We start from the raw sequence: 10,123 nt of genomic DNA on the forward strand, positions 1-10,123 counted from the left end.
AAGAATGAAATGCATTCATGGTCCCAGTGATAGGGCCAATGAGTGAGGGGTGCTGGTAGGATTATGGGGATGTTGGAGAGCCATATGGAAAAAAATAAGTGGTATTTGACTCTAGTGAGGTGGAGACATGTGGGCAAGAGTGTCCTGTTGTTAAATGACTTTTTTTTTTAATCTTGAGGGTGCCTCGGTGGCTTAGTCAGTTGGGAGGCTCCAGCTTAGGTCATGACCTCAGGGTTTTGGGATCGATCTCTGCATTGGGTTCCATGCTGGGCATGGAGTGTGCTTGAGATTCTCTCTCTCCTTCTCCTTCTACTCCTCCCCACCCCAACTTGTACGCTCTCTCCCTCAAAAAAAAGGGGGGTCAAGCCAAGAGAAGATGGCTGGTGACATTGCCTGGACCTCCAGGAACTCCACTTGGGCAAAGCAAACATGGCACCCATGTGCACAAGACTGATGATGCCTGCTGGCGCCCCCTGGCCCTCCTGGAAAGTCCCTGCCCTTTCCCTGGTGCGGCCTCACTCACGCTGACTTCTCCCAGGGCCGACTAAGCATCTGCAGGGTGCAGCCACACCCAGAGCCCAGAGGAGCCTAGGGGAGAAGGTGGCCGTATCAGAGGTGCCATCCTGGCAAGCCAAGAGTCCCTCTTATGGCAGACGGGACAGATTCCTACAGCAAAGCTAAAGGCAGGGATTTCTCTTCCTGGAATCACCCACTTGACTATGAAATAAGTAGCTGGTGTCTTAAAAAATAACTCTAAAACACTTCTGTCGGATGAAATGCTTCTCCATACTGGATGCCTAGGTTCTCGTAGCCTCTTCTGAGCAGCTGGTGTCACGGTTGTTGCTGAGGAGTCCTGCTGAGGCAGCTTTGGTCAACACGCTAACATTTCTGCTTTCCTCTTTCATTCCTTTTCACAATTTACAATGAACTCTCTCTGGTAGAATAATAATAGGGTAGCCTCACAATGGACGTGGCAACTGTTGCCACAGCCTAGATATTTTAAATGCAGGAGAGCCTTCAGATTGTTCTGGGGAGCAGGTCATCCCACACAGCTCCCACTGACCCGTTTCCTTTCCCCTCTGTGTTCTTCTGTGCTGCCTCATGCTGCACCCCATGGAGGACATGGAGGGTCCGGTCTCCTGGCCAGAGATGTGCACCAATGCAGGTTGGAAGGTGGTGTCCCCTTACTTCTACGTTAGAGTGTGAACAGATCAGGGCAAAGGCACCCTCCTAACTAGAAAAACACCCCCAATGATCACAGCAGCATCTGTGTCCACCAATAACCACATATTTCTTAAAAAGCTTGAAGCAGCTGCTCCCCATGGCCCACCAGAATGCTTCTTGGAGAGACACCTCCAGCCTGCAACTGTCTCAGGACATCCCTGACACAGGTGTACCTTGGACGGCAGGTCCCAGGAGGAGACCACCAACAGATACCAGCAAACATCCTCCAAATTCTGCACCTGAGCCTGGTTGGACGTTCAGGAGGCCAGAGACCTGGAGGACGCTGCATCCCACCTGCAGAGATGCCCACCCTCTCTGCACTTGGACCCACGCTGGGCCCTTGGCCACTGCAGGTGGAAATGTAGAGAGATGGGTGCTTTCTGATGCCCTAGGGTGACATATTTGGGCTTGGATTCAGTTCTAGGAAAATGTTTGTTCCTGCAATCAGACTTGGGTGTTATCTTTCATCAGATGATGCAGGCATGAAACTCTTCTGGCCTGAGTTCTCACGTCTGAAGAGTTATTCCGGAGACCAGCAGGTGCGAGCAGAGGCCGTGGCCCATGGCTACACCTTCATTCCTTTAGTTACACCCCAAAGGAGTACTGTTAGTTTTCCCCCTACTTTGTGGGTGTAGTAGAGAGAATAATGACCCCCGCCCAAATATCCATGCCCTCATCCCCAGACCTATAAATATGTTTCCTTACGTGGCAACAGAGACATTACAGACTGGATTAAATTAAAGACCTTAGGTGGGGAGGTTTTCTTGGATTGTCCAGGTGGACCCAATGTCCTCTCCAGGATCCTTGTAGGAGGGAGGGAAGTAGAAGAGTCAAGTTAGGGGAAGAGGCAATGTAACAACATTCGCAGTGGTCGGAGAGGTGCAGACGGGAGCTCCTGGAAGATGGGAGAGGTGAGACTTCTCCCAGAGCTTCTGGTAGGAGCCAGCCCTGCTGATGTCTTGATGTCGCCCCTCTCACACTCATTTTGGACCTCTAGAACCGTAAGAGAATACATCCGTGCAATTTTAAGCCACTGGATGTGTAGTATTTGTTACAGCCACAACAGGAAACAAATACAGTAGCCATGCTCTCAACATTGAATGTTAACAGGGCCCTGCTAGAGGTCAAGTTTCATGTGAAGGCAAGACCGTGGATCCTTTCCACCTGGACTTGAAACCATCTTTCCCCTTGGCTGACTATGAAGTTGTAGACAAGGTAACCTAACCCCTCACACCTGGGGACCTCACCTGTACTGTGGTGCAAGCCTTGCAGTACGTGCTCAGGAGCTTCTGGCAGGATAAAAATTCAGATAATAGCTAGGGAGTGCCTCCTTGTCTCTCCAAAGGGAAGTTTTGCTCAAAGCAAGGGAGTTGGGGCCAATGGGAGCCCCTCAAACCCAGCACAGGACCCTCTGCACCCCTCATTCTCTGAGATGCTTTGCCCACATCTCTAGGGAGCAAAGGCAACCAGTCTGGACTGCAACAAGAATTTCATACCCAGGGGCATCTGGGTGGCTCAGTTCGTAAAGCAGCTGACTCTTGGTTTTGGCTCAGGTCACGTGATCTTATGGATGGCGAGATTGAGCCCTGCATTGGGCTCCACACTCATCTCGCAGTCTGCTTGGATTCTCTCCCTCTGCTCCTTCACCCCCCACTCTCTCTAAAATAAATAAATAAATCTTTAAAAAGACAAAAGAATTTCATATCCATATATCATTTCACAGGACGATTTTCCATCACTCTATACCCACCAGGTCACTGCAGGGCAGTAGGGCAGCGATTATCTCTGTTCTCGTGGAAGGTGAAGCTGAGATCCAGAAAAGCTCTGCTTCCAGCAAGACCAGGGGCCCAGGCCTGAGGTCTAAACCTCAGCCATCCCAGGGAAACCTCAAAACCAACAGGAGTGTCACTTGTCCTCAGGGATGTTCCCACTTGAGCCCTTCCAGCATGTGCAGGGTAGAGGTGAGGCATCTCTAGGTATCTTGAGCTTTCTGAGGATGCTATCCCACCTCCTCCCTTATCCCGTCCCTCCAGCAAGAGCTGGCAGCCTCTCTCCTTCTGCCGATGTGGGCAGGTAAGCATTCTGATCTTCACTCTCCGCGCCCACCAGGACTTTGGATGCCACTTTGGAAATGCCTTTCCCAGGCTCAGCCCTAGCCTGGAGCTATGGGCTTGCCCAGGGAGGATGCCAGATGAGGGGCTCCCCAGACCCGGAAACGGCAAGTAGCAGCTGCCTGCATGCGCGCGGCCCTCCTGGTGCTGGGCCAAGCCTTTGCCTGCACTCTCTTTCAAGTCTGCACAGATCAGGAGGCAGGCACTTTCCCAGGCCTGTTTTAGCAACAAGGGAAGTATCTGGCAAAGGTTCTTGATTGGCACGGCTGAGATTTGAACCCAGCTCTGAATCCAGAGTCCAAGTGTGTAAAAGCTACCCTGTACCCTCCTGCCAAATTGCTAGCATCTTTCAACTCCCAGATGCCCTTGCTCCTCACTGTTTCTCTGTTGAGCAATCGTTGGTGGAAAGAGCATTTACAAGAATATATACGTCTGTCAAACCTCCTCCAGTTTGTCCAACAGGTTCAGGGGGTGGACAGGTGCCTTTGGGAAGGCTCCTTGCCCCAAAGCAGTGTAGCCATTACTGTCGGAGCCCGACATGCATGCAGCAATTATTGCCCCCATCGTGGGAGTAATGAAGACCACCCGAACGGGAACACCTAGAGACTGCATATTCAGAGCTTGCTCTAGCAGGGCTCAGTCACCACCACGTGAGTTCAGCAGAGACTCAAAGGCAGGCAGGGGACTGGGAACACTTTGCGGTAGAAGGCAAAGAAAGCTTCCGGTGTGCCCTGGCTGGAGGCTGTCATCACGGGGAAGCTGGAGCAGGCTCCCGGAAGTGGGGCATCCTGTGTGATTGGTTAGGGGAGCATTTTTGACTTTCCCTGATTGGTCCTAAATTAGAAGTGAGGACCAAAGTTAGGGAAGCTGGCACTCACTAACCAAGTCCTGCCCATTCTTGGGCTGATTGCCGCAGAAGCGGTGGCTCATTCTCTTGCCATGTTAGGCCTGGCCATTGTCTGTGTAGGGAAGGAAAAACTTTTTTCCTACCCTTTTAGGTTCTTGTACTGGGGCCTGCATATTAAACTGACTAAAGGCATCAACAGGAGGGAGAGGTTTCCTGCATATACATGTGAGAGCTGGCTCAAGCAGTAGCCGACTCATTAAATGCTTCCAGTCGAAGACGGACACATGTAACTTGGGAGGAATAAGGGAGGAAAAGAAACAGCTTTATGGGCTTCTTTTTCGGTGGGGAAAACAAATAGGTTTCTTTAGGAAAGACAAAGGAGTTTTTAGGAGAACAGATAGGAGAGAATTTGTGATAATGTTTGTTTTAACAGGTATGAATGGTCTTTCTGTCTTCTTCAAAGCTATAAATCCCCAGAGAGGGGATATATGACAGCCTCATTTCTCAGAAGTCGCTGCTTTTATTCAGCTGGGGGAAGCTCCAAGGAGGCTTTGTTCTGCCTCTGTTGAATCTCAAATGTCTTAGCTGAGAATAATCTCTAAGCCAACTCTGGGATCCTGAGTTCATCCCCACATCTATTTGTAATGCAGGCTCTCACCATTTCCAGGATGAAGAAACCAAGGCCTTTTGCAAGCTGCTCATTGGTGGGTGGCAGGGCTGTTCAAGGAGAGGTGGCTGGGATTTCCTAACTATGATGTCACAGAAGTCCTACCCACCCACCCGAAGGAATCACGCCCTATGCTTGGAATCCAAAGTTGAGCATGACACAGCTCCTAATTTTGAGTTGTCCACACTAGGGGAGAGAGGGAATCATAAAGAATTATTGATGTTATATTACAAACTTCAGTTAGTTCTTCGGTAAAATATCTGCACATCATCTGTGTCCTAGAACAGAACGTTGCGGGCACGTCCGTCTAGGGTGATGAACACTTTCACCATGCGTGTGAGATGACAGCAACGTTGCTTCCTCCCGTTTATTACCCGCTATAGTTTCTAGATTGTCTACCTACAGAATTTATTTGGGGGGTGGGAGGTTTTCAAAAACTCCTCAGTGTTTCCTTATTGCCGAAAAGGCCGGCTGGTCCCAGAGCCCTTTCCGCTGCTGTCCTAACTGACACTTCCGTGCCCACCGCCCGCCACTGCCCTGGGGCAGCTGCTGTCCTGAAGAATCCCCACGCAACCCCGGGCACGCCAGGCTTTTTCAGACCTCTGGTCCTCGCTCACCTTGAATTCTGTCTGGAGCATTCTTACTTCCACCTTTGCTTAGGAAATTCCCCCCTTATCCCCAAAGCCCTGTTGAAACGCCTTCATTTCCGACTCTCACAACATCATCTGTCTGCTCTACAATTCTGCCGGCTCTTCCTGTGTCCCTCAAAAATATGCTCTTTAATGGTTGCGTAATATTCCCCTACGGATGCACCATAACTTATTCCATCAGTCCTTGGTTTGGGAATATTTGAGTTGTTTCCAGTATTTGTATTTAAGTGATGCTGTGATAAGCCTTCTCAATTCACAGTCTTTGATATCTCTGCTTCTTTATGATAGATTTCTAGAAATAAAATCTCTAGGTCAAAGAGGAAGAACATTTTTTAAGGTTTTATTTATTTATTTATTTAGTGCACACGTTGGGGGTGGGAGGGCAGGGGGGAGGGGCAGAGGGAGAGGAAGAAAGAGAATCTCAAGTCGACTTCATACCCAGTGAAGAGTGGACACGGGGCTCCATCTCACAACCCTGAGATCAAAACCTGAGTCGAAAACAGGAGTCAGCTGCTGAACCAACTGAGCCACCAAAGTAACCCTAGGAAGAACATTTTTTAAGGCTCTTTCTACATATTTCAGAATTGCTTTCCAACAGGTTGTACAATTCATGCTCAGGTACCAGTGTGTGGGCCTGCCTGTTCCACCCAGAGTGGATGTCATTGTTTCAAAACCATTTCAAGAAATGGGCAGAAGACATGAACAGACATTTTTCCAAAGAAGACATCCAAATGCCAATAGACACATGAAAAAGTGCTCAGCATCACTCGGCATCAGGGAAATACAAATCAAAACCACAATGAGATACCGCCTCACACCAGTCAGAATGACTAAAATCAACAAGTAAGGAAATGACAGGTGTTGGCGAGGACGTGGAGAAAGGGAAACCCTCCTACACTGTTGGTGGGAATGCAAGCTGGTGCAGCCGCTCTGGAAAACAGTATGGAGGTTCCTCAAAAAGTTGAGAATAGAACTACCCTATGACCCAGCAATTGCACTATTGGTATTTACCCCAAAGATACAAATGGAGTGATCCAAAGGGGTACGTGCACCCCAATGTTTATAGCAGCAATGTCCACAATAGCCAAACTATGGGAAGAGCCCAGATTCCATCAACAGACAAATAGATAAAGAAGATGTGGTGTATATATATGCAATGGAATATTACTCAGCCAAGAAAAATGAAATCTTGCCATTTGCAATGACGTGGCGGGAACTAGATGGTATTATGCTAAGTGAAATAATTCAGAGAAAGACAATTATCATATGATCTCACTGATATGTGGAATTTAAGAAACAAAACAGAGGAGCACAGAGGAAGGGAGGAAAAAATAAAACAAAATGAAACCAGAGAGGGTGACGAACCATAAGAGACATTTAATCTCAGGAAACAAAGTGAGGGCTGCTGGGGGTGGGGGGGTGGGGTAACTGGGGGATGGACATTGGGGAGGGTATGTGTTGTGGCGAGCGCTGTGTGTTGTGTAAGGCGGATGAATCACAGACCTACACCTGAAACAAATAATACATTGTATGTTAATAATTTAAAAAATAAAAATAAGGGGCGCCTGGGTGGCACAGCGGTTAATCGTCTCCCTTCAGCTCAGGGCGTGATCCCGGCGTTCCGGGATCGAGTCCCACATCAGGCTCTTCCGCTATGAGCCTGTTTCTTCCTCTCCCACTCCCCCTGCTTGTGTTCCCACTCTCGCTGGCTGTCTCTATCTCTGTCGAATAAATAAATAAAACCTTTAAAACAAACAAACAAACAAACAAACCAGGGCTCGGGCGTGGCCCGCCTCATGGGGCCCTCGCAAGGACCGAATCAATACACACGTGCAAACACTGAGCTCGGCGTCTAGGGCCGGGTTCCTCCAGAAACCTGACCCGTGTTATTAGTGTTTTCAGAGTTCGTAGACCTTAATGTTTTATGTTCGAATTGCGTGGGTTTCTTTACCGTTTTTTTTTTTTAGTGGAATGCGATTTTTAAAATTAATTGGTAAGAGTTCTGCTACATATTAAGGGCTCAACCCTTTGTCATATTTATGCTGATATGTTTGCAACAGTTTCCATCTATTTTGGCCTTGCATTATTTTTATCCCAGGAGATTTTCATTTTATGTAGACAAACATACCCATCTCTTTGTGGATGACTCCTTCCATTAACTCTATGTCAACAATTCCTTCCCAGAACCGAGATCCATGAAATAGTTTCTCTCCCTTTTTGGGGGGAAATCATTGTGATTCTTCCACTTCTCTCTTTCATCCCCTGCAGACCATTTTGGTCTCAGTTACCAGAAAGGATCTAACTGGACCCTTTTGCAGCACCATTTAGAGAATAGTCCTTTATGGATTTAAAAGCAGAAGGTGACACGATGAGCCAGGTTTTCAACAGCTTGCTGGCTCCAGCGTGGCGGGAGGAACAACAGCGATCTTAAACATGGTCAACGGGTACTCAGTGCTTCCTGCATGCCAGGCTCTGCTCAGGGCTTTTGCACACACCAACTCCCTCGAGCCTCATGACCACCCAGTGAGGGAGCTGAGGCATGAGCTGGAGTTGAAGTAACTTGCCCACCATCAGAGCCGGGGATAGAGCCCAGAGGAAGGAGTGATCGGATGCATTTATTTAAAACAATGGTCTCGATGAGAAACAGTGGGGTCAACGTAGACAGTAGCATAAGGAGCAGAGCTCAGGGCAGGTTAGCCGATCTGGGGCCTGACATTATGGGGAGGGGAGTTGAAGAATCCCATCCGGGTGTGCGAGTCCCTCAAAGAAGACTGCATGCTCCGCAAATGTCCTCTTCCTCCGTCCTCACGGTTCCAGCATGCTCGGCGGCCCAGGGCTAAGAGCCGAGCAGTCTCCACCTTCCCAAATGGCTCAGACTTGCAGGCACCCGGGAGAGCGGTGGGGGGGGGGGGGGGCTCTTCCTTCTCTTTCACCCAAATCCCCTCACACATTTGTCTCCCATCTCCCGCCACCCTCTGCTGGTGCAAAGCCTGGCTCTGGCCTTGGGCTCCTGCAGAGGGAGTGTCTGCATGGCACAGCTGGTCGTACCGGACCTTCCGGTCACTTCCACGTTAGTTCACGTTCCCCAAGCTCCAGAGGCCACCGCCGGGCCTCTTCTGAGGGGGGCCCGGGTTCCTGTGGTTGACCAGCTCCCCAAGCCGAGATGGCCATGACCACGTCCATTGTGAATAGGTGTGACATGCCCACCGTCAGTGCCCCTGACCCTTTGAGCAGAATAGCGAGCCCATTGCTCTGAGACATGCAAAGGCTGGCCTGCTGGCAGAGCTCTGGGACATGCCCCGTGGTGAGCATGGCCACACTACCGCTCAGTGCGGCAGTGCTGGGGCGTGGAATCCAAAAGCACATTAGAAATCACCCATATTTCAACTTCTCCCAACAGCTCATGTAGTGACTTTGGCATAAGACACAGTGAATTTGGGATCCCCTCTCTGCCTCCAACTGCCCACATGAACAAGCTTCTTCTCCATCCTCTGCTTCCTCTTCTCATGGCTTGGGGGTTGGGGAAGGCCCATGGAGGCAATGCACCTGCAGGACTAGGTGGGTGCCAGGCCCAGCACGCGCTTGAGAAACACTCTTTTTTTTTTTCCTAAGATTTTATTTATTTATTTGAGGAGGGGGAGAGCCCAAGTGGTGGGGAGGAGAAGGAGAGGGAGAAGCAGCCTCCCCGCCGAGCAGGGAGCCTGACGTGGGGCTCGATCCAAGGACTCTGGGTTCACGACCTGAGCCGAAGGCAGGTGCTTCACCAACTGAGCCACCCAGGCACCTCAGAAACACGCACTACCCAGAGCAGTTTGCTGCATCCTCCATGGACAGCCTGGAAGTGAGGCCGTACGGCCTGGGGTCGGCCAGGAGCCCCACCGGCCGGCCCCGATCTCTACCAGCAGCTCATCCTTGCGTGTTTAGAATGCCTCGTCGGCACCAAAGGTCCTAATCCCATTTGACTTGCTGGAGCAGGTGGCTGGGGGGAAAGCCTGGGGTCACAGTGTGTTTGCATCACCTAGATGTGGCCGTGCTGTGACACGAAGATGGTGCTCTTGGCCCTGGGAAGCTGTTCTTTCTCTGGCTCCTCATCCCGGCAACCTTACCGCTTCCCCAAGCCAGCGGAAAAGGTGCCAGAAGGTTTCTCTGCCCCAGACACTGGGCCTCCCTGACCTGCCTCCCTTGCTGCCCTGGAGCCCAGGGGCTGTTCTGTTAGCCTGTCTTAGCGGATTGCTCGCCAGCGATCATTCTGCAACCTCAGGCATGCCGCTCATCTTGCATTTCCTGTCGAGGGAGACACCTGTCCCATGACATCAGCTTCCTTACCTGTCAACAAAGCCATGGATATCTGCTTCTGCACCCTCCGCTCTCCCTGCCCCGTGTGCCGCCCGGCCTGGCTGCCTCGGTGCCAGGAGTGTGGCCTGCCCCGGGGAGAACCGCACAAAATGAACTGGGCCGTGCGACAAAAACCAGGTCAGCACATTTGTGAGGCTGCATCAGTGTCCGAGGAGCAAGAGGAAAGGCCATGAAGACTCATAGAAGGCTTCTTGTCTGTTGGGTTTCACATCGAATGCCCTGTGTCCCCGGGAACCATCTCTAGAGACAGGTTGGGAGGCCTCCCTCG

This window comes from Ursus arctos, unplaced genomic scaffold (genome assembly GCF_023065955.2).
Source record: "Ursus arctos isolate Adak ecotype North America unplaced genomic scaffold, UrsArc2.0 scaffold_4, whole genome shotgun sequence".
Taxonomy (NCBI): domain Eukaryota; kingdom Metazoa; phylum Chordata; class Mammalia; order Carnivora; family Ursidae; genus Ursus; species Ursus arctos.